The sequence below is a fragment of the Scyliorhinus torazame genome, chromosome 4 (assembly GCF_047496885.1).
Source record: "Scyliorhinus torazame isolate Kashiwa2021f chromosome 4, sScyTor2.1, whole genome shotgun sequence".
Taxonomy (NCBI): domain Eukaryota; kingdom Metazoa; phylum Chordata; class Chondrichthyes; order Carcharhiniformes; family Scyliorhinidae; genus Scyliorhinus; species Scyliorhinus torazame.
This window is the reverse complement of record NC_092710.1, coordinates 48,643,649-48,656,507: the sequence shown is the minus strand read 5'-3', so window position 1 is coordinate 48,656,507 and position 12,859 is coordinate 48,643,649. Positions and strand designations below refer to the sequence as shown.

Sequence of the window (12,859 nt, the reverse complement as noted above, 5' to 3'; positions counted from 1 at the left end):
CGAGAACTGGAAAAAACCTCAGGTTCTTGCACCCAACCGGGGCCACTCAGCCGGGTGGGGCATTCTGGGCGTATTGACACTGGGAGGTGTGGGGGGTTCCTTGGCTGTCAGTGATCGGAATTATTTTATTTGCGGCCTTACCATCTTGGGAAATGAAACCTTGGGAGCCCTCGGGGCAATAACCAAGGAGTTGTCTCAGCTACGGTTGTTTGCAATGCAGAACCGGTATGCTCTTGACTATCTTCTGGCCCGTGAGGGTGGGGTATGCGCCATAGTGCAGGGCAAGTGTATCGTGGGAGTTCAAGACTTGACCGCTAACATCACTAAATTTATGGATCGCATACGGGATCACTTGGACGGGATGCAGGATCCTGGCTCTTGGGGTAACTGGGGATTTGGAGGTTGGAAGGACTGGTTGATAAATATGGCCATGTATCGAGTGGTAGCTATCGGCTGCATCTTTGTGGGCCTGGCCATCCTTAAATGTGTGATGGGTAGAATGCGGGGTGCACTGGATCAGATCACCGCCCCAAAAAATTTAACTGTTAAAATCCATGAGGGTGAAGCAGATGAAGGGGGGCTTAGACAGGAATTGGAAATGCAGCGGCAGGTCTTTTTAGATGAGGAACCGTAGCTATGGATTGGATAGTTCGGTTATCATGGAATGATAAAAGGAGTGAATGACGAATGTGATATAAAATAGTTACTTTAGAGATATTAGTTAATGTAATGTAGAAATAAGCCACTTTGATTCTGGCAAGTAGAGACAAAGGATTTTAGACCGCATGGAAAAAAGCAGGAAGAGGTGTGTCTATGAGAGTGATGTTGAATTGATAGGGGCCGGAGAAAGGGATTGGAAGTGAGCCAATCAGAATAGATCAAACAAGTCAGGAGGGACATAGGATGACCTATGGGTGTCGAGTATGTGAAACTTGATGCCATTTGAATGTATCAGTACTGATCTCTTTGTCTGGGACATTCACTTAGTTCCCGGGGCTGCAGAGAGCAACACGTTATCTGTATCACTGTGGACTAGGTAGCTTGCAAGCTGAATAAAATAACTAATGTTATACCTGCAAATCCATCTCGACTTTTATTGAGGCCAGACTGACGGATAAAGAAATTTGAGATTCAACATTTGCGAGGGAAATGAGCTGGAGAGGCTGAATTGCCAGTGAAGGAAATTCAAAAGATACAATATGAGACTTTGACGTGAGTTATGAGAGAACTGTTGAAATGGGCCCTGATAGCTCAGTCGGTTGAGCATCAGACTTTTGATCTGAAGGTTCAGGGTTCAAGTCCCTGGCAGGGTATTGATTTTGGTTCAAGGCGTTTGCTTCCCAATGAACGGTTGGAAATAAAAATAAAGAATGCAGGATGTTTTATGGAAAGTGGAAGAACCGTGACAACGTCGTGTTGGCCAAATTGCAACAGCCGTCCAGAATTTTGAAGAATTTTTGCTAGATTTTCAGTGAATGTAAAAACTCTCTCCTGGTCTTATCCAGCATTATACCACTGTAGTTTTCTGGCCATGTTTAATCACTTCCCAATTCACAAAATATTTCCTGTTTGTATACTTCTTTCCTGCAGAACTGCTTTTAAATTAATAACTTTCAGAAATAACTGCAATTTTTACAGTTTCAAAAGCCCAGTGCCGATGAAGATTTTGGTTTGCACTCTCAAAGTCAGCAGGAGAAATCAACAATACTGATGTTTAATCAAAACAATTGAAATCGGTTCTACACTTGCAAACATGTCATGCAGGTTGGTGCTGTGGCTTAGATGGTTAAAGCGCCTGTCTTGTAAACAGGTGATCCTGAGATCAAATCTCAGCAATACATTTACACTTTCAGGTCAAAGCATGTAGCCTGTGAAAAATGCTTGTCATTTAATGGTTAACACAGAAAATGTTGACAACATTTCTGTCGTGCTGTCCTTCAAGATTGCTTTTCCTTGATTTATGTCAAACTTGATTCAAACTTCCATATCTCCCACTTTTCACGCAACTTCCATTTTCCTCATCTACTCCATTGCATGTAACCTCGCTTCAGCTCTGAATAAGGATCACACGGATTTGAAACATTAACTTTGTGTCTGGCTCCACAGACATCCTCAAATTTTATGAGCTTTAATCTAATCATTTTTAGTTTCTCATGCAGATTCACAACATGTGCAGTATTTTCCTTTGAATGCACGACAGGATTGACCTCAGGAAATCCAGAAGGAACATTTTGAATGTCTGTCAGCGATGTCTGTGAGCAAAGATTGAATGATTAAATGATTTACTCTGATGAAGAGTGACGCAGCCTCGAAACGTTAGCTCGGTTCTCTCTTCACAGATGCTGCCAGACCCACTGAGATTTTCCATCATTTCCTGTTTTTTTTCAGATTTCATAACTGCAGTAATTTGCCTTTTTATTGGACGATATATGTTGCTGCATGTCAGCAAGAACGATTTGGGCGGGATAAAGGATGGGGCGTTTTCTCTGAAGATGTGGCGTTGACAGATCTATTTACACCCTGAAACTTTGCGATTTGCATAATTTGCTACTTTACTAGATGAGCTGACTTGCGTTCACTCTCTGCCACAACAAACAACAGATGACATGCTTTATTACCTCTCTAAAAATACAATCCGTATCTCTGCAGCTTCCCACTGAAATCTCAGCGAACTAACCGTAATCTTCAATGTCTTGAAGTCCCAGTGCATGTCCCTGGGTAACAACAGTTGTCACATCACAGGTCATTGGAAAAATGCGAGTCCAAGTTGAAGAATTTGAGAAAGGAAGCCGAAGGGAGGCTGCCGGTCTGCTTGCGAGGGAAATGAGCTGGAGAGGCTGAATGACCAGCGAAGGAAATTCAAAAGATACAATATGAGACTTTGAAGTGAGCTGTGAGAAACTTTTTTAAATGGGGCTTGGTAGCTCAGTCGGTAGAGCATCAGACTTTTAATCTGAGGGTCCAGGGTTCAAGTCCCTGTCAGGGTTTCAATTTTGGCTCAAGGCGTTTGCTTCCCAATGAACGGTAGGAAATGAAAAATAAAGAATACAGGATGCTTTATGGAAAGTGGAAGAACCGTGACAACATCGTGTTTGCCAAATTGCAACAGCCGTCCAGAATTTTCAATAATTGTTGCTAGATTTTCAGTTGATGTTTAAACTCTCTCCTGGACTTATCCTGCATTATATCACTATAGTTTTCTGGCCATGTTTAATCACTTGCCAATTTGCAAAATATTTCCTGTTTGTATACTTCTTTGTTGCAGAACTGCTTTTAAATTAATAACTTTCAGAAATAACTGCAATCTTTACAGTTTCAAAAGCCCAGTGCCGATGAATATTTTAATTTGCACTCTCAAAGTCAGCAGGAGAAATCAACAATACTGATGTTTAATCAAAACAAACGAAATCTGTTCCACACTTGCAAGCCTGTCTTGCAGATTGGTGCTGTGGCTTAGATGGTTAAAGTGCCTGTCTTGTAAACAGTAGATCCTGAGTTAAATCTCAGCAGTACCTTTATACATTCAGGTCAAAGCATGTAGCCTGTGAAGAATGCTCCTCATTTAATGGTGAACACAGAAAATGTTGACAACATTTCTGTGGTACTGACCTTCAAGATTGCTTTCCCTTGTTTTATGTCAAACTTGATTCAAACTTCCCTATCGCCCATTTTTCACGCAACTTCCATTTTCCTCATCTACTCCATTGCATGTAACCTCGCTTCAGCTCTGAATAAGGATCACACGGATTTGAAACATTAACTTTGTGTTTGGCTCCACAGACATCCTCAAATTTTATGAGCTTTAATCCAATTATTTTTGTTTCTCATGCACATTCACAACATGTGCAGTATTTTTCTTTGAATGCACAACAGGATTGACCTCAGGAAATCCAGTAGGAACATTTTGAATGTTTGTCAGCGATGCCTGTGAGCAAAGATTGAACGATTCAATGATTTACTCTGATGAAGAATGACCCTGCCTCGAAACTTTAGCTCGGTTCTCTCTTCACAGATGCTGCCAGACCCACTGAGATTTTCCATAATTTCCTGTTTTTTTTCAGATTTCACATCTGCAGTAATTTGCCTTTTTATTGGACGATATATGTTGCTGCATGTCAGCAAGAACGATTTGGGCGGGATAAAGGATGGGGCGTTTCCCATGAAGATGTGGCATTGACAGATCTATTTACACCCTGAAACTTAGCAATTTGCAGAATTTGCTACTTTACGAGATGAGCTTACTTGCGTTCACACTCTGCCACAACAAACAACAGATGACATGCTTTATTCCCTCTCTCAAAATACAATCTTTATCTCTGCAGCTTCACACTCACATCTCAGCGAACTAAATGTAATCTTCAATGACTTGAAGCCCCAGTGCATGTCCCTGCGTAACAACAGTTGTCACATCACAGGTCATTGGTAAAATGCGAGTCCAAGTTGAAGAATTTGAGAAAGAAAGCCGAAGGGAGGCTGCCGGTCTGCTTGCGAGGGAAATGAGCTGGAGAGGCTGAATGACCAGTGAAGGAAATTCAAAAGATACAATATGAGACTTTGACGTGAGCTATGAGAGAACTGTTGAAATGGGCCCTGATAGCTCAGACGGTTGAGCATCAGGCTTTTAATCTGAAGGTCCAGGGTTCAAGTCCCTGGCAGGGCATTTCTTTTGGTTCAAGGCGTTTGCTTCCCAATGAACGGTTGGAAATAAAAATAAAGCATTCAGGATGCTTTATGGAAAGTGGAAGAACCGTGACAACGTCGTGTTTGCCAAATTGCAACAGCCGTCCAGAATTTTCAAGAATTTTTGCTAGATTTTCAGTTGATGTTTAAACTCTCTCCTGGACTTGTCCTGCATGATATCACTATAGTTTTCTGGCCATGTTTAATCACTTACCAATTCGCAAAATATTTCCTGTTTGTATACTTCTTTCTTGCAGAACTGCTTTTAAATTAATAACTTTCAGAATAACTGCAATTTTTACAGTGTCAAAAGCCCAGTGCAGATGAATATTTTAATTTGCACTCTCAAAGTCAGCAGGGGAAATCAACAATACTGATGTTTAATCAAAACAATTGAAATCTGTTCCACACTTGCAAGCCTGTCTTGCAGATTGGTGCTGCACATATTGTGAATCTGCATGAGAAACTAAAAATGCTTGGGTGAAAGCTCATAAAATTTGAGGATGTCTGTGGAGCCAAACACAAAGTTAATGTTTCAAATCTGTGTGATCCTTATTCAGAGCTGAAGCGAGGTTACATGCAATGGAGTAGATGAGGAAAATGGAAGTTGCGTGAAAAATGGGAGATATGGAAGTTTGAATCAAGTTGGACATAAAAGAGGGGAAAGCAATCTTGAAGGTCAGTACCACAGAAATGTTGTCAACATTTTCTGTGTTCACCATTAAATGAGGAGAATTCTTCACAGGCTACATGCTTTGACCTGAATGTATAAAGGTACTGCCGAGATTTGAACTCTGGATCTTCTGTTTACAAAATTGGCACTTTAACCATCTAAACCACAGCACCAATCTGCAAGACAGGCTTGCAAGTGTGGAACAGATTTCAATTGTTTTGATTAAACATCAGTATTGTTGATTTCCCCTGCTGACTTTGAGAGTGCAAATTAAAATTGGTAAGTGATTAAACATGGCCAGAAAACTATAGTGATATCATGCAGGACAAGTCCAGGAGAGAGTTTAAACAGTCAAGGAAATTCAAAAGATACAATATGAGACTTTGAAGTGAGCTATGAAAACATCTTTACATTGGGCTCTGGTAGCTCAGTTGGTAGAGTATCAGACTTTTAATCTGATGGTCCAGGGTTCAAGTCCCTGTCAGGGCTTTGATTTTGGCTCAAGGCGTTTGCTTCCCAATGAACGGTCGGAAATAAAAATAAAGAATGCAGGATGCTTTATGGAAAGTGAAAGAACCGTGACAACGTCGTGTTTGCCAAATTGCAACAGCCGTCCAGAATTTTCAAGAATTTTTGCTAGATTTTCAGTTGACGTTTAAACTCTCTCCTGGTGTTGTCCTGCATTATATCACTATAGTTTTCTGGCCATGTTTAATCACTAACCAATTCGCAAAATATTTCCTGTTTGTATGCTCCTTTCCTGCAGAACTGCTTTTAAATTATTAACTTTCAGAATAACTGCAATTTTTACAGTGTCAAAAGCCCAGTGGCGATGAATATTTTAATTTGCACTCTCAAAGTCAGCAGGAGAAATCAACAATACTGATGTTTAATCAAAACAATTGAAATCTGTTCTACATTTGCAAAGTTGTCTTGCAGATTGGTGCTGTGGCTTACATGGTTAAAGCGCCTGTCTTGTAAACAGGAGATTGTGAGTTCAAATCTCAGCAATACCTTTATACATTAAGGTTTAAGCATGTAGCCTGTGAAGAATGCTCTTCATTTAATGGTGAACACAGAAAACGTTGACAAAATTTCTGTGGTACTGACCTTCAAGATTGCTTCCCCTTGATTTATGTCAAACTTGATTCAAACTTCCATATCTCCCACTTTTCATGCAACTTCCATTTTCCTCATCTACTCCATTGCATGTAACCTCGCTTCAGCTCGGAATAAGGATCACATGGATTTGAAACATTATCTTTGTTTCTGGCTCCGCAGCCATCCTCAAATTTTATGAGCTTTAATCCAATCATTTTTAGTTTCTCATGCAGATTCACAACATGTGCAGTATTTTCCTTTGAATGCACGACAGGATTGACCTCAGGAAGTCCAGTAGGAACATTTTGAATGTTTGTCAGCGATGTCTGTGAGCAAAGATTGAATGATTACATAGAACATAGAACATAGAACGATACAGCGCAGTACAGGCCCTTCGGCCCATGATGTTGCATCTAAACAAAAGCCATCTAACCTACACTATGCCATTATCATACATATGTTTATCCAATAAACTTTTAAATGCCCTCAATGTTGGCGAGTTCACTACTGTAGCAGGTAGGGCATTCCACGGCCTCACTACTCTTTGCGTAAATAACCTACCTCTGACCTCTGTCCTATATCTATTACCCCTCAGTTTAAAGCTATGTCCCCTCGTGCCAGCCATTTCCATCCGCGGGAGAAGGCTCTCACTGTCCACCCTATCTAACCCCCTGATCATTTTGTATGCCTCTATTAAGTCTCCTCTTAACCTTCTTCTCTCCAACGAAAACAACCTCAAGTCCATCAGCCTTTCCTCATAAGATTTTTCCTCCATACCAGGCAACATCCTGGTAAATCTCCTCTGCACCCGCTCCAAAGCCTCCACGTCCTTCCTATAATGCGGTGACCAGAACTGTACGCAATACTCCAAATGCGGCCGTACCAGAGTTCTGTACAGCTGCAACATGACCTCCTGACTCCGGAACTCAATCCCTCTACCAATAAAGGCCAACACTCCATAGGCCTTCTTCACAACCCTATCAACCTGGGTGGTAACTTTCAGGGATCTATGTACATGGACACCTAGATCCCTCTGCTCATCCACACTTCCCAGAACTTTACCATTAGCCAAATATTCCGCATTCCTGTTATTCCTTCCAAAGTGAATCACCTCATACTTCTCTACATTAAACTCCATTTGCCACCTCTCAGCCCAGCTCTGCAGCTTATTTAAATCCCCCTGTAACCTGCTACATCCTTCCACACTATCGACAACACCACCGACTTTAGTATCGTCTGCAAATTTACTCACCCACCCTTCTGCGCCTTCCTCTAGGTCATTGATAAAAATGACAAACAGCAACGGCCCCAGAACAGATCCTTGTGGTACTCCACTTGTAACTGAACTCCATTCTGAACATTTCCCATCAACCACCACCCTCTGTCTTCTTTCAGCTAGCCAATTTCTGATCCACATCTCTAAATCACCCTCAATCACCAGCCTCTGTATTTTCTGCAATAGCCTACCGTGGGGAACATTATCAAACGCTTTACTGAAATCCATATACACCACATCAACTGCTCTACCCTTGTCTACCTGTTCAGTCACCTTCTCAAAGAACTCGATAAGGTTTGTGAGGCATGACCTACCCTTCACAAAGCCATGCTGACTATCCCTGATCATATTATTCCTATCTAGATGATTATAAATCTTGTCTCTTATAATCCCCTCCAAGACTTTACCCACTACAGACGTGAGGCTCACTGGTCTATAGTTGCCGGGGTTGTCTCTGCTCCCCTTTTTGAACAAAGGGACCACATTTGCTATCCTCCAGTCCTCTGGCACTATTCCTGTAGCCAATGATGACATAAAAATCAAAGCCAAAGGTCCAGCAATCTCTTCCCTGGCCTCCCAGAGAATCCTAGGATAAATCCCATCAGGACCCGGGGACTTATCTATTTTCAGCCTGTCCAGAATTGCCAACACCTCTTCCCTACGTACCTCAATGCCATCTATTCTATTAGCCTGGGTCTCAGCATTCTCCTCCTCAACATTATCTTTTTCCTGAGTGAATGCTGACGAAAAATATTCATTTAGTATCTCACCTATCTCTTCAGACTCCACACACAACTTCCCATCCCTGTCCTTGACTGGCCCTTCTCTTTCCCTAGTCTAAGAGTAGGGAGGGCACCTTCAAGGTTAGTGCCATGGAGATTTTGCCAATAAACTCTGCATTCACCATTAAATTGGGAGCTTTTCATAACAGGTTACTTGTTTTGACCTAAAGGTATAAAGGCACTGCTGAGATTTGAACTTAAAATCTCCTGTTTACTTAGACAGGCGCTTTAACAAGCTAAGCCACAGCACCAACTTAAACCAGTACTGAGCCGACTTCCAGTTGCGGCAGAGATGAGCTAGCCGCACGTTTCGGCGGCTCAAGCTCCGACGGAACTTCGGGCTCTTTTAAGAGCCCCAACGGGAACTTTTACAGCCGAAAAACCCGGTGCGAGGCGCGAGGGAAGGGAGTCCCCCCCGAACGACGGAGGGAAAAACCGGCGGCGGCGGCTGCAGCCCGAAGAATCTGCAGCCAGAAGGTCAGAGGGAGTGGAACAAAATGGCGGCGGAGAAACCACAGGTGACATGGGGGCCTGAGCAGGACGAGGTGGTGAGACGGTGCGTGGACCTGCTGAAGAAGGAGGTAATGACCCCGTTGTTACAGGCAATTGAGGGGCTTAAGGAGACTTTAAAGACCCAGGAGACTGAACTTCGCGTGGTGGAGCAGAAGGTGTCAGGTATTGAGGACGAGGTCCTGGGCCTGGCGGTCAAGACTCAGACGCACGAGGCACTTCATAAAAAGTGTGCTGACAGGATTGAGGCCCTTGAAAATGGAGTGCGAAGGAAGAACCTCAGGATACTAGGTCTCCCGGGGGGTGTGGAAGGAGTGGACTGTGGAGCGTACGCAAGTAAGATGCTGAGCTCACTGATGGGTGCTGAGGCCCCTGCGGGTCCCATGGAGGTGGAGTGGGCAAATCGGATCCCGGCGAGAAGACCAAAAGCGGGAGAGCTACTGAGGGCGATAATCGTGCGATTCTACCGCCTTAAGGACAGAGAAGAGGTCCTGAGATGGGCTAAAAAGGTGCGGAGTCGCAGATGGGAGAATGCGGTGGTAAGGGTCTACCAGGATTGGAGTGCGGAGGTGGCGAGAAGGAGGGCGAGCTTCAACCGAGCCAAAGAGGTTTTGCACAAAAGGAAGGTGAAGTTTGGGATGCTGCAGCCGGCAAGACTATGGGTCACGCATCAGGAGAGACACTATTATTTCGAGACGGCGGAGGAAGCATGGTCCTTCATCAATGAAGAGAAACTGGACCGGAACTGAGGGACTGATGCTGCAGGGAACTGTTATTGTTGTTATTATTGTTTTTGTTAATGGGATGGTGAAAGTTAATCGAGAAGTAAACAGGGAAGGGGGGGGACACTGGGGAAATGTGGGCGCCGGTGAGGGGGGAGAGGCGGGACATAGTCGGAGAATGGGGAAGGAGAGGGGGAGGGGAAAGGGAGCTGCGCCATAAGAGGCGGGTCAGGTAAAGGGATGTTCCCGCGCCAGAAAGAATAAGGCGGGAAAATAGGCGCAAGGCGGATGGGAGTTCCCTCACACCGGGGGGGGGGTCGAGGAGCGAGCAGGAGTAGCCGGGGTCAGTTGAAGTCAGCTGACTTACGGAAGTGATATGAGGGGAGCAATCAAGCTAGATAGGGATCTAGCGGGGCGGGGGGGGGGGGGTGCGGGGGGGGGGGGGTGGGCGGGGGGAACAACCGGGTTGCTGCTGTGAAATCCAAAAGGAAATGGCTAAAGAGAGGGTGGTCGGGGGCGGAATGCGACGCTGGGGGAGCGAGCGGGAGCGCGGAGGCGGGATATGGGACTGGCCTAGAGAAGGTAATGGCTAGTCGACACGGGAGGGGGGCAGGTAGCCCCCCAGTGAGGCTGATCACGTGGCACGTGAGAGGCCTGAAAGGACCGATAAAAAGGGCCCGAGCGGTCACGCATTTGAAAGGACAAAGGGCAGACGTGGCTATGCTCCAAGAGACGCACCTAAAGGTGGCAGACCAAGTTAGGCTAAGGAAAGGATGGGTGGGACAGGTGTTCCACTCAAGACTGGACGCAAAGAACAGAGGGGTGGCCATTTTGGTGGGGAAACGGGTAGCATTTGAAGCAAAGAACATCGTAGCAGATAGTGGAGGTAGATATGTAATGGTGAGTGGTATGCTGGAGGGAATGGAGGTCGTGTTGGTTAATGTGTATGCCCCAAATTGGGATGATGCGGGGTTCATGAGATGGATGCTGGGACGTATACCGGACCTGGAGGTAGGAAATTTGATTTTAGGAGGGGACTTTAATACGGTGCTGGACCCGGGGCTAGATAGATCCAGCTCAAGGACTGGAAGAAGGCCGGCAGCGGCCAAGGTACTTAAGGGGTTTATGGACCAAATGGGGGGAGTGGATCCATGGCGATTTCTTAGACCCAGGGCTAGGGAGTATTCCTTCTTCTCCCACGTCCATAAAGTGCACTCCTGGATAGATTTTTTTGTTTTAGGAAGGTCGTTGATCTCTAGGGTGGAAGAAGCTGAATACTCAGCCATAGCGGTTTCGGATCATGCCCCACATTAGGTGGACCTGGAAGTAGGAGAGGACAGGGAGCAGAGAACACTCTGGCGATTAGATGTGGGACTGATGGCGGATGAGGGAGTGTGTGCAAGTGTGAGGGGGTGTATCGAGAGATACCTGGAGGTCAATGACGACGGCGAGGTCCCTGTGGGAGTGGTCTGGGAAGCACTAAAAGCGGTGGTCAGAGGAGAGCTGATTTCTATTGGGGCCCACAAAAGGAAAACAGAGGCCAAGGAAAGGGATAGATTACTGGGGGAGATTTTAAGGGTGGACAGGGAATTTGCAGAGACCCCGGATGAGGAGCTATACAGGGAGAGGAGGCGACTCCAGACCGAGTTTGACCTTCTGACCACCAGAAAGGCGGAGGTACTGTGGAGGAAGGCACAGGGGAGGAGGTATGAATATGGGGAAAAGGCTAGTCGCCTGTTGGTGCACCAACTGCGAAAGAGGGCAGCAGCGAGGGAGATAGGAGGAATTAGGGATGAAAGGGGAGACACTGTGCGAAGGGCAGGAAAGATAAATGAGGTGTTTAAGACCTTTTATGAAGAACTGTATAGGTCTCAGCCCCCAGAGGGAGAGGAGGGGATGCGGCAGTTCCTGGACCAGTTGAGGTTCCCGAAAGTGGAGGAGCAGGCGGTGGCAGGCCTGGGGGCGCCGATTGAGCTGGACGAGGTTATTAAGGGACTGGGAAGCATGCAAGCAGGGAAGGCCCCGGGGCCGGACGGGTTCCCGGTGGATTTCTACAGAAAATATGTTGACTTGCTGGCCCCGTTGTTGGCGAGGACGTTCAATGAGGCCAGGGAAGGGGGGACACTACCCCCGACAATGTCGGAGGCGACGATATCGCTAATTTTGAAGAGGGACAAAGATCCGATGCAGTGTGGGTCCTATAGACCTATTTCACTATTGAACGTGGACGCCAAACTGCTAGCAAAGGTGCTGGCATCGAGGATAGAGGACTGTGTCCCAGGGGTGGTGCACGAAGACCAGACAGGGTTCGTAAAAGGGAGACAATTGAATGTTAACGTGCGACGGCTATTAGGGGTGATAATGATGCCCTCAGTGGAGGGGGAGGCAGAGATAGTGGCGGCAATGGACGCAGAGAAGGCATTTGATAGGGTGGAGTGGGAGTATTTATGGGAAGTGTTAAGGAGGTTTGGGTTTGGGAACGGATTTATTCGCTGGGTTAGACTACTTTATGGGGCACCAACGGCAAGCGTAGTTACAGGTCGACATAGATCGGAGTATTTCCGATTATATAGGGGAACAAGACAGGGATGCCCGCTGTCTCCATTGTTGTTTGCGCTGGCAATTGAACCTCTGGCCATGGCGCTGAGAGACTCCAGGAAATGGAGAGGGGTGACTAGAGGGGGAGAAGAACACCGAGTCTCGTTATACGCGGATGACCTATTGCTATACGTGTCGGACCCAGCGGGGGGGATGATAGAGGTTATGCGAATCTTGAGGAGGTTCGGGGAATTTTCGGGGTATAGGTTAAACATGGGGAAGAGTGAATTATATGTGATAAATCCAGGGGACCAGAGTAGAGAGATAGAAGGCTTGCCGCAAAGGAAAGTGGAAAGAAACTTCCGATACTTGGGGATTCAGATCGCTAGGAGCTGGGGAACCTTGCACAGACTTAATCTGACACGGCTGGTAGAACAAATGGAGGAGGACTTTAAGAGCTGGGACATGCAGCCTTTATCGCTGGCGGGCAGGGTGCAGGCAATTAAGATGATGGTCCTCCCGAGGTTCTTATTTGTATTTCAATGTCTCCCTATTTTAATCACCAGGACCTTTTTTA

At 45.7% G+C, this 12,859-nt stretch overlaps 4 non-coding genes across 4 annotated transcripts; all 4 read left to right on the top strand.

Moving 5' to 3' along the window:
* The first annotated feature begins 1,240 nt into the window (after window positions 1-1,240).
* Window positions 1,241-1,313, top strand: trnak-uuu (transfer RNA lysine (anticodon UUU)). The gene has a single exon. It is a non-coding gene; the product is annotated as a tRNA-Lys (tRNA).
* Window positions 1,314-2,914: 1,601 nt separating this feature from the next.
* On the top strand, window positions 2,915-2,990 carry trnak-uuu (transfer RNA lysine (anticodon UUU)). Its single transcript has one exon. It is a non-coding gene; the product is annotated as a tRNA-Lys (tRNA).
* Window positions 2,991-4,587: 1,597 nt separating this feature from the next.
* trnak-uuu (transfer RNA lysine (anticodon UUU)) lies at window positions 4,588-4,660 on the top strand. Its single transcript has one exon. It is a non-coding gene; the product is annotated as a tRNA-Lys (tRNA).
* A 1,109-nt stretch (window positions 4,661-5,769) lies between these two features.
* trnak-uuu (transfer RNA lysine (anticodon UUU)) lies at window positions 5,770-5,842 on the top strand. Its single transcript has one exon. It is a non-coding gene; the product is annotated as a tRNA-Lys (tRNA).
* Window positions 5,843-12,859: the final 7,017 nt, after the last annotated feature.